This window comes from Wyeomyia smithii, chromosome 3 (genome assembly GCF_029784165.1).
Source record: "Wyeomyia smithii strain HCP4-BCI-WySm-NY-G18 chromosome 3, ASM2978416v1, whole genome shotgun sequence".
In the NCBI taxonomy this organism is placed as follows: domain Eukaryota; kingdom Metazoa; phylum Arthropoda; class Insecta; order Diptera; family Culicidae; genus Wyeomyia; species Wyeomyia smithii.
The window spans coordinates 257,535,077-257,553,190 of record NC_073696.1 but is presented as its reverse complement, the minus strand read 5'-3'; the positions used below and the strand labels follow the sequence as shown (position 1 = coordinate 257,553,190).

At 38.4% G+C, this 18,114-nt stretch overlaps 1 protein-coding gene across 2 annotated transcripts in view; it reads left to right on the top strand.

The window, feature by feature from the left end:
• The first annotated feature begins 8,537 nt into the window (after window positions 1–8,537).
• The window catches only part of LOC129732420 (uncharacterized), a 127,154-nt gene continuing 117,577 nt past the window's right edge, over window positions 8,538–18,114 (top strand). For both annotated transcript variants that reach the window (XM_055693307.1, XM_055693306.1), the window contains exons 1-2: window positions 8,538–9,046; window positions 9,971–10,978. The gene's annotated coding sequence lies outside the window, so the exon portion shown is untranslated. The remainder of the gene's footprint in view (window positions 9,047–9,970; window positions 10,979–18,114) is intronic.

Below are 18,114 nucleotides of genomic sequence, written 5' to 3'. Positions count from 1 at the left end.
CTCAACTTTTTTTAGCTCGGCATTTCTTCGCAGTCTACTCCACTGTGCATATTCAAGTTATTACCAGTTTTTGAATGTATATTTCGAATGCCTTAATTCGTTTTTAAATTGCGAGTTTTTTCAAAGTCCCAGTGATTTTCAAAAATTTCAATTTAACTGTGATTTAATTCATTTTGAATATTTAAAACGATGTTGTAGATGATTCAACGATTTTGTTGAATTAAAAAAACTGAAACAACTTTTCTTTCAAAAAAAAAAAAAAATTAAACTGCAAAACTAATCAATCAATACACGTGTAAAGTTTTGACGTAGAATTACGTAGGAGCGTCACGAAAATTGTCCGCTTTGGGAATATCCATAAATGATGTAGCTTTTTTTTAAGGTTTATTACACCACCCCTTCCTCCGATTGTAGCGTTTCGTTACAAAATCAGACCCCCCCCCTCTAGATAAAAACGTAGCTTTGTAACAAAAACCGGAACAATTAGAAAACATCCAAATTTTTTTTTAGTTTCATATTTGCTATGTAACTTGGGTTAACCCCCTGCCTTCCTCTCGTCACATATCGTCACAAAACTGCAAACCTCGAATGCCTCCCTCCTCGAATGCTACGTCATTCAAGGATGTCCCTTTCAAATGCCTAAAACTAATCCAGTTTCCAGTATATTCCTTTCATTCTTACAGCAATCGTATAAAAACCGGCATGAACAAATTTAATCTATTTTGGTTATTTGATCACTGTAGCACGAGGATAAATAAAAGGCAAAGCAAAGCCTTGTTGTTGTGCTACATTCCAATTCGGAATTCGACCTTCTGTTTTTTATACACAGACTTCGCAGCCAACTGTTTAGTGTCCAGGACAATTGCGGGGCACTAACTCCTACTGACACTAACAGTCTCTCCCGAGCCGAGACTCGAACCTACGACACCTGGCTTGTTAGGCCAGCATCGTACCTCACTCAAGACCAGCTGAGAGAGCGATAATAAATTTACTTGTAATAGGGTGTTAATTGCTTACTTCAACTGAAAAGAAAAAAAAAAAACAATAATAAAAGATTATAGTTGCTAAACTATTCCTATAAATTTTGGTGCCCTTAGCCATTTCGAAAATGCGACAAAATCTCGCACCCGTTCCAACGCGAATGTTAACCGTGCGCCTCCTTTCATTGTTGAATCGGTGGAAACGCTAGGTTAATCATTCGACAGCGTTCTATGGAACGAGCGTAGAGGAAAATTTGGATATAGAGCTCGATAGTAATATTCTATAGAAAAATTTTCTGCTAGAAAATTGTACAATATGATGGAGCGCATATTTTCCTGTAATCACAAATTAGGATGACCAAAATTTTCGGTGGGAACTGGCATCTAACTTTCTTATCTTGCAGATAGACTTAAACGATGTTCGACAATGTTGTAGCCTCGTCAATTTGTAGAAGAAAGTTTTGACGTAGAACTGTTTCTCTCATGAATTTCAGCTACATAGGGATATAAAATGAAAATCTAACAACGGAAAAAGTGAAAATTCTGTCCAATTTAAAGCGATAATAAATCGAATAGTTTGCAATGGATTTCCTTTGTTCCTGCAGCCATCGATTTGAAAACCATTGATCCATCCGCCAGCAAATTTTAATTGGGTTCTTTAAACGAGTGTATTATTGAAGATGGTCAAGCATTGTTAAGACGCAGAATTCGAACTTTTATTCGGTGATACGGTCCACAGAATTATATACCTGGTTGTTGGGGGTAAGAAAACTTCTCGGCAGCGATTTTGTAGAAATATGCTCAAAGCTATAATATATTGTGAAATACAATTTCCTTAATCTAGCTGACATTTTTGCGGTTGTATGAAATAGGACTTAGGGGTACTGGGGGTAAGCCCGGCACCGAGGGCAAGACCGTCACCCCTCGGGTTTTACTAGAAAACGCTAATTAACTGTGTTTTGGAATATGATGTGATGATATTTAATATTTTAGATATTTTAAGACACACGAAGCCACCGTGAAACGTCAAACGTCAAAATAATAGACAAAACATACGCTACTGCAGCTGATGCGTAAACGGATGTAATTTTTCGTAAGTGGAACTTAAGCTTTTATTCATTTGAAAAGACTAAAATGATTTTTCGTTGCTCTACAATTTATTGCCTGCATTGGAATTTTCTTTTTAAAAAAATGTGTGCTGTCGGAGTAACACCGTCACCCAGTGAGTGGGGTAAGCGTGACATGGTCTGAGGTTAGCTGGATGTTACTGAACATATTTTTCAACTAATATCGATGACTTGCTGCTAAATAAATTAATAAATCGACTTAGAACAATGCACTTAAGCTCTTCAGTGATTGATGAATGATTCCAAGGGTTATTAGAGGTGTCAAATGTACTGAATCAAGTCACAAAACTGACCGCTTTCCCGGTGGTAATCGGAATATGCTCCGGTGTGGTCAAGGTGACCCTGGCTTCGATGAAACTAGTTATTAATATGATTTGAAGTGCCACATGATAGGCTTGTCGAGTATCAAATTCTTTCATTGGTTGTATACATCGTTCACCGGAACTTGTTCCGGTAATCTCCCCAGAACCAGCTAACCGACAACAACCAAATTCAACAGTAACATACAGAAATGTAAAATCTCTCATTTGGCGGTTTCCGAATTCAAAATGGTTAAGTTAATTCAAGTAAATTCATGAACAAACGTAGGTGCCGGTTTTACCCCCAAGGGGTGCCGGTTTCACCCGCACTGGTTGCTAAACTTCGTTTTTATCTTAGTTTCAAAACTTCACTATTCCTTGTAAAATAACAGTTTGAAAGTACTGAAAGTCTCATATGTTGTTGAAAACAATCTGGGCAATGATTCTGTGAAAGAAATATAACAATATTTGCCATCAAGTCCTACTAAAGAATCATTTTCCTTAGGGGGCCGGGCCTACCCCCGGTACCCCTACAATTTTAGTTTACTCCTAATAATTCAGCTTTTGCTCGTTCAATATTTCATCTCTTTAACTGGTTGCGTATGCCAATTTATTTCTTGCTTCTAATCCAAATAAATGATAGAATATAGTTCAAGTTTTATTATAATGAAAATTTACCACACCCCTAAATTGCGTTCTATTCCTAATCGTCACGTTTACCAATGAAATGATGAGTCATCGTTAAACAAATCTAGAGAAACATTTCGAAAGGTCTCATCTGCTTTGGTCGATTTCTTGATCGATCTCCTTAATTCATTCTCCACAACTTATTAAACACCTTTTATGACACGTTATTTGTATAAGTTGGAATTACTTTAGCCTTCTGAACGAAAACCACACTTTGGAGAATTACTAGCACTGAACCATTACCAACATGAAAAGACGCTCCGGAAAAACGATAAAAGCAGATAGGACCTTTTGAAATGTTTATCTAGAAATAACATCTACCTCTAATAAGTGACATAATATTTAATAAACGGGCCGGTCAGTTGACTATTTGCGAATTGCGTCGGTTGAATGCAGGGGGTAGTCAATTGGAGTTTCTAACGATTCGAACACCTGGTAAACCGGGAAGATACTATTTTGCCTATATAAGAGCCTGCTTCTGCCTTAACCAGTCATATTGGTTCTGAATAGCGACTACGACAGTCCTTACTTACCAGCAGCAGCAGTGACAGCGGATACCAACAGGATGGAATTCCCAAGTAACAATATCAGTTTTACGATGTACTCGAAGAATTTTTGATTGCTTGTTCTTTAAAACAGGGCATAAATCTTATTATTCTCACAAACTGCTACAAATCAGCCGTAAAATCCCCATAAGATCGAGGAGGCCCATGCTAGAGAAGGTTCTCAAGAATAGTTCCTAAAGTTTGCTTAAAACTCTATATTTTTATCGATATATACTCATGGTGACATTCAGAAGTTGCTCACAACCATGAAAAAACTGTAACAAATTTCGAGAGTTTTATAAATCAGGTTCACGACTCTTCTTTCTGGCTTATTTTGCTATGAACAGAATTTATTTTTTATTTACATAGATCAATTTATGAAACAAACCCCATCGATCTACCCTTTCTCCAAAATGAATGTCATCGCAGTTGTTGAATAAAATAGGTAGATAAATCTACATGTATTTTCAAGTTCATATTTGTAAATTTCTAATTGCCACGTTAAGTTTATATGTTATATGACAAAAAAGTTTGTAATTTTAAACGCGCCATGATATTACTGGCAAATCAGTAATTTATTTGAAAATAAAAAAAAATATCTGAATTTTCGTTAAGTTCGGGTTTGCTGGACTATGGAACATTTTACTAAACTTTGTGTTCAGTACGGTCAACATTCACTACTGAACTGCCAGAGTTATTAGTAGCATTAAGAATCTCGGCCTTTTAATACCGTTTAGTTACAAATGGTTATTATTTTGACGTAGTTAATCACAGTCTGTTCGCCATATTTGTCGTTGGTTTTATTTGAATCCCTCATAAGACGGCTTCTAACTAAAACTTCTTGAGCAAGACTAATAAGATTTGTTTAGTATCTCGAAAAGTTGGCATTTACTTGTTGCATTTACGGAGAAGAATACTTGCGCTTGAATAAAACTTGCTTGAACTTTTCAAGACAAACAAATTTTATCTGAGATAGCCCCTCCTCCCGTTTGAGAACTGTTTGTTTACAGTCAAGCACCATTTTTGTGATCATTGCTCTTGGAAAAGTGTACCTTGTAGCGATTTTTAAACAAGAAACAATAAATGGTTTAAAATAAACATCCGGTGTAATTTATAATTAGGGCCCTAAGCATGAGCAAAATGAAGAAATGCAACATATTGCATGAAGCAGGGGAATGAATACCATTTCTCTGTCATTCTCAGGTACAAGTCGGACTCGATTATCCGGAATTTTGGATTCGATTATCCGGAATTTCATTTTTTCGGTGTTCGTTTTAATTTTTATTCCGAAATTTTGCCTTTACCTCCCTTTCTGGTATATTTGTTACCATTTATGTCATTTCCGGCATGTTGGGGACATGCTCGATTTAACTGAAAATAATCAATATTTTGCCCCTTTTCGTTTCAGAAATAGTTTCTGGTTACGCCACTGCATCATACAAGTAAAATAAAAAAATGGAAATACCTATTTATTTTATGTTCGTTAATCGCAAATTTCAATATATTTCTGTAATTCAACTATCCGGACAACTCGATTATCCGGAATAAAAAATGTTTTGGTAATCGAGTCCGAACTGTATTGGAATTTTTACCATCTTATATTTCATGTCCCTTAGCAAGTATTGAGTTTTTGCTGTTTTTAACACCAAAAGTAATATACCCTTAAATGACTTGATTTAGTATGATTTAGGTTGACTTGAATTGGCTAAAAAATTTTGTTTATTTTAGATCCTTTTCTATCACGAATGTTTTCTCTTTCATGAGACAAAATTGGTTTAAGAAAATTTTATGGGCACATTTTTAAGATAGATTCATCTTAAAGATAAGTACCATAAAACTATCGTAAAACTCTAATGAAGTTTTATGGAAGTTTCTCATATTAAGGCAGACAATTAATTTATTGGGATTGGATAAAAGAAATTGTTATTTATCATGGTCGCATGCAACAATGCAAGTAATGTCAGTCTTATGCCAACTTGCGGTCGTGGCTTTGCACACAACCCTTCCGATATTTTTTCTATTTTTCAAAATAACCGATTTAGAGCTATTTTACTAAATCGCAAAAAAAAACTACACTACACTAAGAAAACCCCTGGCCACTTCAGAAACGCATCAAAAGCTCTCACTCCCTCCAACACGAACGTTAACCATGCGCCTCCTTTCACTGTTGAATCGATGGACTCGCCCACTCCTAATAGCATCGCACTATGTTTCAAGGGCTAACATCTCAACGTATGTGTAAACGAGATAGCATATCACCGCCACTTTTCATACACGTTCATTAGACATCTGACAACGGGGATGTAAAAGAGTCCGCCTCCTTGTGGTGCAACTTGGGTAGCGCTTAATGAACTCTACATTCACTTGCTTGATGCGAATCCTACACACAAAGAAAATATTACCAAGCGAACACATAAAAACAACGTGAATTAACGTAAACGTGAGTGTATCCACTGGTTTAGGTAAATAATACGCATAAAAATTGGTGAAAACAACGCAACAGCTTAATAAATTGCGAATATTTCAACATGGCAGTTTACGTTTGACGAATTTCTTCTGCTTTCTAATGATCAATAGTTATTCGATGACGTGAAATGCAAGCTTTGCGAAGAATTCTAAATGAAGGACCTGGGCCATGCAGAGCATGGAACTACGAGTTACCAGAACGGATGACGTTATTCTCATCGATCAAGAACGATATATTCACGAGTTACTGGAAAAATCCAACATGAGCAACTGCAATTCGGTATCGACACCACTGGACGTTAACCGAAGACTACCAAAGTTAATGAGCCCACAAAACAAAGAGGAGACATAAAGGAAGAAGGCCAGATATCAGCCATGCAGTTAGCGTGGTTTCTGTAGTGATCGTTGGCACACTGAACAACAGCAAAGCGAAAAACATTTGCGGTAGAAAATGGACAAGAATTGCCTTTACACGCACTAACGAAACTACTCATGCAGAATCAATCATAGTAACCCGTGAGTCAGCAGAAAAAAATTGACAGCTGCAGTAGAACTCTAACCGTGATCGAAGAACGGTACCCCGCCACCTCGAAAACGGACATCGTGCGGCAGTTCGCGGACACCGGATACGCTCGTTCCGGCATCTACAATATCTTGGCACTATTGGACAACAATCAGAGCATCAAAAAAAGCCCGGTTGCGGACGGCCAACGACTCTGAGCGACAAGAAGCTCCAAAGGATGCTGAAGAGGAAGACTGAGGGAAAAGTGGCTACATCGCTGATGCACTTGGCCGGGAGGTCGGTGCAGCCGACCAAACAGTAAAAAAGTACCTGGCGAACAAGGACATACATGTTAGGAAGCGACAGTCCCGTCCACTGGTCTCGGAGTTGCAGGCTATGACACAGCGGCAGCGCCTAAATAAAATGGTCGAGTCGATTTTCACGGCAAATCGCGGCGTTGCGGTGATGGTGATGGATGACGACACCTGTGTCACCCAGAATGGCAACGACTGGCAGGGCACTTCGTATTTTACTTCCCTCACCAAGTTCCTCATGAAGGTGCTGCTGTGGCTGAGAATCAGCGAAAAGGGGATGTCAATGCCGCCCTTTTCGCTCCGGACTGGCTGTGAACGGGAAAATTTATAGCACGAAGTGCCTGCCGGTAGTTGCGTCAAGAGATACCAAATTGGTCGGATCTGGCGTCGGTCCATTACCCGAAGCGACCGTTGGAGGAGATGGAGCGGCTGAATATCGACGTAGTACCCAAGTTAGCGAACCCGCTCAATGTCACCAAGTTGCGTCTCATCGAGGATTTCTAAGCAAACCTGAAGCGTCAGACCTACTTCAACAATTTTGTCGCAAAAACAGAGGAGGAATTTATAAATAAAACGAAGAAAGAACTTAAAAACATGCATACACTCATGTGTTCGTCCGCCATGGCGAATGTTCCGGTTAACTGCCGAATGATTTTTTTTTGCAAGTAAGCTAACATGGCAAATTTATCAAAGTCAATTATCTGTGTTACTTATTTTTTACCACGATACGAAAAAAAAATCCATTTTTTACCGCAAACATTATTGCAATATCTCAAAGGAACTAAGCACTATGCGGATGCGGCATTTTCGGATTGGGGACAGTGATGCACCGAGACGAGACTTATCGATGGTTAGTCGAGAAGTGGAGAGAATTTTTGCGTGAGCTATTACGGCTTCAACGAATCCCTGGTCTTGTCAGGCCGAGAACAGATATTCGACGAAAACAAAACACATTAGTATAACACACAAAGCTAAAACATGTAGCTTCCAATCATCAGGCTGTCGATATCCTGACCGAGGCGTTCTATGGCCCAAAGCTGAATGAAAATCGGTCGATGTTGGGTGTACCCATTTAACCCTTTACCGGTCATAAGGAATCACCCATGGGATCAACCGAACGAAAAAGAACTCACTCACTTTTTGTTAAAAATAAATAGATAATGAATTGTGAAATTTCAGGCAGAATAATTCAAAGTACACGTTTTCGAAAAAAAAATGTATACGTAAGCTTTTCTCTAAGGGCAGTAGTATTCAATTCAATTTACAGTGTGGTGATAAATCTCTCAAAAAATCGAAATATTGAGATTCAGGAAAACTATTTCTTTTTTTATGCAATAATTGGTTTTTTTTAGAGAATTGTTGAATGTTTGAAATGCTGGTACAAATATTTCGAAAGGATATCATTCCAGCGGGAAAATAAATATAACCGAGGTCTGCTGACCTCTTGGGGTTCGAGTTTTTCCTTTCGGTACCATCAACGAACGATTTTATTCTCTCTCGAAGAGAAATGAGCAATCTGCTTCTGTGCCAAGCTTTCAGAGTATAAACAACCGCAAGTTTAGCACATGATCGCCAGCCACTTTACTGTGAGCCCCCGGCCAGTTGATCGTTCACGTTCGATCGTCGTAGACGTTAGCGGTTTTGTGTGCAACGTCACGTTCCGTCGCGATTCGCCGGCTGTACCCGCCCGCATTCAATCCGAGATCGGAAGCTCATCTTAGCGGTTGCTCCGCAGAGTAAGGTGGCACCTTGTTCGCCAATCACACTGCTTGCTCGGCCTACTTCGAGCAACACGTGGCACGTTCCGGTAGCGCAATTACTTCCTTACCTAAATGGGGGTTAAATTCTTGTGTTCGATGCGGGAGGCAGCATAAAAGCAGAACTTAATCCACGTTGATGGAATAATGAAGCTACTTATTCACGGTTTTTATTCGGCTGTTTTGGGATTTGTTTTTATTCGGCGATCGCTCTGGTGCGATAAAGAAAGTGTGACGAAGTAGAAATTTATGTGCTGCACGAAGTTGTTTGTTTTGTTTATATTCTTCTCGTATTGCTAATGATGTGTTAGCGGTTTACAAAATTGATACGTTTGTGGCAGTGAATGGGCGCCCGATTGTTTGAACAAGGTTAGTAACAATTGTTGGCTTACGTTGATGATTGACCCACAGCCGTGCGTCCGGGGAATGTTTTTTTTTGGCTCTTCACAATTTGAGCTTCATTAAAAAAATCCTGATTAAAAAGTGCAGACCTACAAAAACACAAAAACCCGTTAAAATAATTCAAAAATATAAGAAATAATAAGACTATACAGTTTAAATCATGAATTTCAATATATCATCAATGCACTGGCATCAGAAGAAATATTATCGCGCTATAAATAATACATTTTTATCTACACTGATGGTGCTACATTTGGTAAATATAAAAACTCATTAATAGGGCCCAAAAACATCATCGAGCAACGATCGAGAATAATTGAAAAGATGCTTTTTAGGATTAACACTCAAACATCAGAAACAACTTGAAAATCAATGATATAACAAATCATTTTATTCTTAGCCTGAGACTCCGAATTTTATCTTTTAAAAAATTCATTTAGTTTATCAAGACAACGGCGTTAGATTTTTTTCTATTATGGTTGTTGTCAATATGTCGCCAAATTTATCATCATCAAAATCGATGAATAACCATGCTTTTTATGAGCAGTACAGTGGGGCTAACAAATTAAACTAAAGACTCAAATTAAACTGAAGAATAAAAGAATAGTAGTAAGAATAGATTACTAGCAATAAGAAACTGACAGCTAAGGTGAAGAAGATCGGAGCGAAGGCTCCGATTGATAATCCTACGCAAGGCTTTGAATAGACCCCTAAAATAGTAAAACTCTAAAAAAGTATATTTCTTCGCTACTTTGTGGTTTCATGATGAGCCTTCGCAGCATAAGAAGTGATCCAAAGATTTGAAATTTGATTTCTGAATTTTGAAATAAGAAGATTGAATCCTAATTTTTAAATTATTCACAATTTACACAACTTTTTTGTTCTTTCTAGCTGATCTGGAATGATCGCAGGCTGGTAGCCACATGATCAACTGAAAGCAACTACATTACAGTGTCAGTCAGCCAGGAATGCATTTATGAGCGCATTAAAGCAGTGCAGTGCGTGATGATTGCAACAATGTGGAACGAAGACTCATAATAGACGTAGACCGCAGAACCATTCGACACTCTTGCCTGGCTGGCTGGTTGGCTGGTTAGGGGTTTCACCGAATCACCCGATCGGTTCATGAATCTCAACCTCAAATCACTTGATCGGATTTCAGCGGTGTCTCGGTTGCGATGATTGACAGCGAACGTATGACCTTCGGGTTGCACGTGTGTGCGTGTGTATGTTTAGTGTAACGCGAGCCGTGTAACGTGGTTTGGTGCACCGCAAAGTGGGGTAATTGTTAGTGGATCGATCGTATCGATGCACAGGTGCCGACCGTAGTTTTTCACGCCGGTGGCTGCGAATATTGAAAATAAAAAGAAAATATCACGATCGGTTGGATAATTGAGGCGGGATTATGTTGGGCAGCACTGACGCACAAGCTAATATTGGATTATCACCGGATGACTCATTGCGTGATTAACGAAACTATCGTTATGCGGAGGCTGGCGGGTATGTGCTGAGGTTTCGTTTCGATGAGTGTAAAAAATTCGAGCAAATAATAGTATAAATTACGACTACCACGCCAAATGGGGAAGAAATGTGAGCGAAAAAAGTGTGTGCATTCTATCGTTCCGCGCGAAGCATAGATGGTGTTTGGTTTTTCAGCCGTCGAAGGCGTGTGGTGATGATGGTGCTAATGAAGTGATTTACTCAGTTTTATTCTGTTTGAATAAAAAGAAATTGAGTTAAGTGGCAATGAAATTATGGGAAGAATGCGAGGCATTGTTTATTAAAGCGAAACGAAGCTCGCCGTTTGTGTGTCCGACGAAAAAGTGAAATACTGTTCAGTTGTTTTTGCTGCGCGAGTGAAAGGATTTACTACACTGAGGATTCCACGAGGGAAGAAAGGTAAATTCCTGTTTTTATGTTACAGTTGATTGGAAAGTTTAGGAAAGTTAGGTTTGAGGATGTGTCAAATGTATTCTCTCTTAGCTAGATTATTTGTGCGATTATATTTTTCATCTAACTCCTTCGTTTTCATCTAACACATTTTTTCAACCGCCCAATAGAATTTTTCGATAGAAAACTCAATTCACTCGAATTTTTTTTATGAAACTTCGAAATTTCTCTCTGTTAAGCATGTTTACTGTTTTTTATAGTTAATTGATGAATCTGCCAAAATTTTTATTAATGCTTGGTTAATTCGACGTTAGATGTTTATTTTCAATCTTGACTCTAATTCCAAACTTTTTTTGTTGTTATTAGAGTTCTTTTTTGAGAATTTTGACTTTTAGCACTTTGATGAATCATCATATTGATTCTGATAGCGCTTTGTTATCTAAATTTTATGCAGTTTTACATTATTTTTTTTCTATATTATTTTCTAAATTTTTACATATACATACTGCGGAAGACTATAGTCGGAATATTTATTTATTTTTTTAATTATTTCGTCAATCATATATGTAGACTGGTTTATTAATTTCTAAACTATACACGAACATGAAACAAATTAATTTTGTGTCCTCAGCCTCAAGGACTTGAAACACTGTTTCAGTTTATACCGGGACATCGTAAAGTCAATGGCTTCGCAGTGTTGATTATAAGAATTCATCATACTATTTATAGGTCCAATTTTTGCGTATTCCGTACGATGATGGTTAAGAGCAAATAAACTACGGTGTCGAAGTTGTCGAATGGGTGCATAAAAGTTCAATTTAGAAAGTAGTACTGCTGAGTCAACGTTCTGCGAAACGATATCGTTTACAAATGAAGCCATCGCGTACTCTCGCCGTTCTTTTAATGTTTGAATGTCAATCAACATGCAGCGTGCTTCATATGACGGAAGACGATGTGCGGTCCAACCTAGCTTACGAAGAGCATATAGTAGAAATTGCTTTTGTACTGATTCTATTCTTTCTTCTTGTACGCCAGGATGAGGAGACCACACAATGCTACAGTATTCCAGTATTGACCTCACATAGGCAATATACAAAGTTTTGATAGTGTACGGGTCTTGAAAATTGTAGCAGAAGCGTTTGATAAACCCTAACATGTTGTTTGCCTTGTGTATGATAGTGTTATAGTGGTCGATGAAATTAAGTTTAGAATCTAAGATTATTCCTAAATCCCTGACTTTATCACAGTTCTTCACATTCTGATCTCCTAATGCAATTACAATTTTGGGCGTTGTTAATTTTCTGCTAAGGGATATTACATTGCATTTGTTTACATTTACTTCAAGTAGGCTTTTCTTACACCAGATGTAAAATGTGTGGATTTCATTCTGAAATACATTGATGTCTTCTTGATTTTTTAATTCCAAAAACAGCTTTATGTCGTCGGCATATATTAGAACTTTAATATTTTTGAGGATGAGGGATATGTCGTTTACGTACAAAATAAAAAGAAGTGGTCCTAAGTGGGAGCCTTGGGGAACACCTGAAGTAACTTGAATGGGATTTGACTTTTTTCCATTAAATTTTATTATTTGTTGCCTGTTTGTTAAATATGATTCAAGCCACTTCTGGAGACCAGACTCAATTGAAATTTTTTGCAGTTTAAAAAGTAGCATTGGTATGTCAATACGATCAAATGCTTTGCTAAAGTCTGTATAGAGAGCTTCAACATGGTTCCCATTATCCATTGCATTCAATGAGTAATCTACGAATTCAAATAAATTTGTGGATGTAGAGCGGCCTTTGAAGAAGCCGTGTTGTTTGTCAGTTATTCGATTTTTGACTTGAGCAAATATCTTTTATTTACAATTGCCTCAAAGAGTTTAGGAATGCAAGAGATAATAGCGATTCCACGATAACTACGTATGTCAGATTTACGCCCAGATTTGAAAATAGGCAATAGAAAATGAGCTTTTCCATATATTTGGGAAGACTCCAGTTTCCAACGACATATTGAACAGCCAGAACAGAGGAGATGTAAGTTCCTTCGAAAGATTTTTCATGAGTGCTGGAGGTATTCCGTCAGGTCCAGGTCCTTTGGAAGGGTCTAAATTTCTCAGACCCTGCAAAACATCCTGTACCTGAAGTTGGTTGACACCAACGTTTAACTCAATTCCTAGTTCAATTTTTGCATTGAATTCTTCAAATGCATCACTGATTGCAAAGTTCAGTTGATCATATATTTTCAAGTAAATTGCTAGATTTTCACTGCTATTGTGTTTTTTGAAAATTTTGTGGGCTTTTTGTTTGCGGTGTTTTAAATTTTTTATTTGTTTGTTAAACCAGACTGGATGTTTAGTGTTAGCGTGGCGTCGTTCTTTCTTCAATGGAATCTCTTGAGAGATGATGTTGTACAGAATTTTGTAAAAGACGCTAACAGATGATTCGACATTTCCTTCATCTCTAAAAATCTGTTGCCAATTGACACAGTTTAATTTGTTTTTAATATTTGCATAGTTTGCGAGTTTGAAATCAAGGACTTCCTCATACTCACAGTCGTTGGGTCTTTGATATTCATGTAAAATGGATATTCGTTAAGAGTAGGTCCAAAAAGCAATAATTCAATATTTGCTTTTGAAGTTGAACGGAAACTTTTCAATTTTTTCCGTTATTTCATATCATTCTTCTAATACGCTTGAACAATATTTTAAATCCTTTGCATACTTTTTTGTCGAGACTTTGATTTTGAAAGGTCCAAATTTTTAAACCGTTTTTGTATATTGATAAATCTGAAAAATAGTAATTGCTAGATACAAGCTGTGAAGAGATAGCTTTGGTTAGTCGATCTCCAATAAATACTTAGTCGAGAGAAACGAATACCTGTTTTCAGGCTTTTAAGAAAAAATAAAAAAGTGCCTGTGGTAGGTCTGCCGTCCGGAATTCCCGTTATCCCGTTGGCCAAAAACCGGAAAATGTAATTTCGTAGACACTTTTTTCAAGTACTACATTTACTATACTGGCGGCGACAGATCGGAACGGGGCGTCTATTTTGTGCTACTAGGGAACTACATGAAGCTTGTCATTAGGCGAACGCTTATAAAAACCGTCTATGTGTATTGACAATTAAGAGCAGATTATTCAAACACAGCCCATACGACGTATACGCGTCGGCAAACGATAAAACCGACGACGTAAAGGAGGAGCTCTGCGAACTCATTGAGAAAATGTATGGAGAGTGCCCATAATACGTCATCGGAGATATGAACGCAAAAGTTCTTTCGCCCCGTTGTTAGTAGAGAAAGCCACTCTACCGACCGCACTCGCACCCGGGTGTCCAGCGTATTTGAATTGAGATTGCCGAGAAAGATACATCTGATGTCGTTTTCGTTCTCGCGGTGTAGCTACACTCAAACGACACTTTTGACACCGAAAATGTTTAATTTGACTTTTCGTACTACCCTTTTTCTGTCTCTCCATACACTTTTTCTATCCCTGACGACACTCGAAAAAAGCAGAGTGTACTGTAGGAAGTTACCAACACATTCACACGTATGTGTTAAAACTGGTTTGTTTTGGTTTTCGTTCCACGTGGTAAAGTGTCAGGTAAATTTTTTCTCTGCACATTTGCGAGATGGACATATGCAGAGTTTATGTTTATAATAAAAGTCCCGTAAAGATGAAACCAAAGAAACCAAATCAGTGTCAAACGAGAGTACCAATCGAGCAATGTAAACAAACAAGGTGATAATGTTAGGAGTGGATGAAAAGTGTTGTAATTGAGCGTAATAAAGAATATGTGTTTTTCCGAAGTTTTACTTACACATTTTAATCCAACATTAAACCTGTACACTGGTTCACTTAAATTTAACAAAACATCACCGGTGTAATCTTTAAAAACTGTGTACCTTGTGAAGAATTTCAAAAAATGATATTCGCTTATGCATGGTGAAAAACAGAACTGTATAGTTCTTGGCAACAAACGGCACAAAAACTGTGTTGCCGAAACGATAGATTTTCTCTTCGCGCGACTCTATATACACATAGACTCTGGACATATTAAATGGAAACGAGACAAAATGACGAATGCGATAATGACCAAAACAAAACGAATTGACAGCTATCCCATTATTACGCATACCAATGCAATGACACTGAAAATGTTTTATTTGAAGCTGCAAAGTATAGCACGGAAAAAATGTAGCTACACCGCGAAAACGAAAACGACATGAATGTCCAGATGTTATCACCGGAAGGAGTTGCTGCAGAGTATACTCGGAAGCAACTGTGATACCACGTTCACAGCGCGGTCAGTGAAATAGCGAGAGAAGTGATAGGCATGATAACGAGAACAACGCGTTGTAGCACGTACCAGCAAGTTCCTGTCATGTTTATCTGTCCTGTCACAGGTGACCCAGCGTTGGAAATCACACTTGGATCCAGAAAACCCATCAATTCAGGAAGCTTAAAGCGGGATAAGCTGGGGATCTACGAACCTTGGACAAGGTGCAAAGGAGCTTGCTGAGAGCTGAAGAACCACAAAGGTGCTGGGAAGGATGGCTTACCGGTCGAACTTTTCCAAGTCGGGAGCGAGCGGCTGTTTAGCGTACCCTGTTCCATAAACTGAGGTCGTTGCAAAAAGTTTTTTTGTTCATACCAGTGGAAAGAGTGGAAAGGTCCACATCGTCTCAGGTGTTCACCATGACAAGATTCGAGAACATAATTCGCAGACACATAAACTTCAAGGCAACGTACGATTCAGTGGAACGCAACATAACTGATCAAGCTGATATATGCGAATCTTAACGGCTTCATATCATACGTCACGCGTTTGTTACGTGTTGGATGGTCTCAAACAAGGGGACGGGCTCTCTAACTTTTTACGGCTCTCAGAAACGAAACTGCGAGAATGGATTCACCATAAACACTACCGAAACGAGGTACACGATGACTGGCAAGGTAGTCCTACGGACGTTGGTGCTTCGTGGTGATGATTTATCTTGGTACGGATTGCGTTGCTAGCTCAGGTTCTGTGGACGGAATTTACGGTCTGCAAGACGCTGATTCCCCCGGTGGTGCTTTATCGGCATGAATCGTGGATGTAAAAGGAGGCCAATTGGTGGGCGCTTGGGTTCTTCCAACTTAAAATTCTGGCTCAGGTGCATGAATCACGAGCTGTAGGATGTTTACAAACACGCTGATATTGTCGAACTAATGAAACAAGGCAGGTACAGTAGGCTGGCCACGTAGCACGAATAGCGCAGGCAAAGATAATATTCATAGTTATCGACGGCTTTGAAGCAGACCCCGCACGCGTTGGATGTGTGCTGTTGAAGAGGATGCCCGAGCAGTGGGTATGAGAAGTGACTGGAGAGGAGTAGCCCATGACCAAGTTTTGTGTAGGATTTAGCATACACGCAAAAGATGGACTGTGAATCTTTTCAGAGCATCGTATGTACTGTTTCGGAACCAGTACAACGAATGTGTGTTGTTCATAACGCATTTAGTACTCTAGCGAATGTTCAATGTATTGGACGGCTCAAAATCAAAACACTTTTGAAGTATTAACCGGTGCTAGTATTACCATGATGATTTGTACTGGTATTGGTAATATTTTTCAGAATGCTGCTATCGTTAAAGCAGTGCAAGCAGTAATCAATACTGATGATCTTGGTACTGACTAGGTTAATGCAAATATGAACTGATCGATTCGCTATCGTGAATCCGGTCATTCAAAAACATCATCGAATCAATAAAAATTGAAAAGACATTGGATTTGTTTAAAACATGTTACTGGCACCAGCGTCAGTAAATTCTGTTGCAAACAAGGCTCGCTTTTGGTTGTTTCGGTTGCTGACGATGATTAGGGATGCACGAGCTTTGATACGCACTGACTCGCGAAAGTTACCAGCGGTTTTTTTTGAGGGCCCCAAAACTGATCGTCTGTCCAAAACCGAAGTCTACCGAAACACCACGATCTTGTGTATACTATAGGGGAACGGGGGGCAGTTTCGGACGGGGCAGTTTTGGACAGATCTTAAAAAAAACAAATGGTGCAATTTTCAACCAAACAAAAAATATAAGTAAGTTGGCAGCTCTTCCACCAACAGCTACCAAAGACGTGATAACAACGGAAAAACAAATATCTTATTTATTAGATAAAATTAGGATTTGTCTTCGGATGGTGGTGGGGCACATTCGGACACTTACCTAATTTGTATTCGATTGTTGTTTATTAACAAAAATCTATTTAGACTGATTCTCAGTCCTAAAATGGCTCGGAACTACAAAAAAAAAAACCGATAGAGCAAGCATCAACGAAGATGAGCTAGGAAGAGTTTCTTTGAGACACGCTTCTGATTCATGCGGAATTAAAAAAACTTCCTTGGTCTGTCGTCTGAAAAATCAAAGAAACTAAAAAACGGAAAAATCAGAGAGCTTCTCGTCTAAAAACTCGGATTAACAAGTATTTACGAACGTGGAAGAAACATTTCTAGAGAAATATTTGATCTAAAGTTCCCATATGAATTATTGGATTGGATTGACGTACCGTATACCAAGGCGATTGGAAAATTGTATCTCAATGTTCTGGAACGCTTGAATAAGGTTCCAGAAAGCAGCGTTAGTGAACCAATTTGCTGTTGTTTGACAATCACGAATGCCAATGCACTTTGACCCAATCAAATATTGCCGAGAAAATAGCATAGTTCTTGTATCCTTTCTTTCTCACAGCCAGTTTGCTCAATTTTTTATTTTATAAATTCAATTTGAAATAAAAGGATGAGTTTCAAGATTGGTGAAGCATCTGATCTCAGTATCTGCTTATATGGAAGAAAGAGTTGAAAAACACAAAATTTGCGTTAATATAGAAAAGTTTTTCAACACTGTCCGAATGTGCCCCGGGACTGTCCGAAACTACCCCACACATGGGGCACATTCGGACAAAAAAGCAATTTTGAAAATTTCAAATAAATCAATCGAAATCGTAGAAAAAGTGTCCGAAACTGCCCCCCTCTCCCCTACATATTCTGATTTCGATCTCTGGCAATGTATTCATTACGCAACTGTTGTGTTATCCTTTTGACACATTTGTTGTGCAAAGCCAGAGCATTTGATGTGCGTTTTGAGAGGACACATCGGTTGATGTAA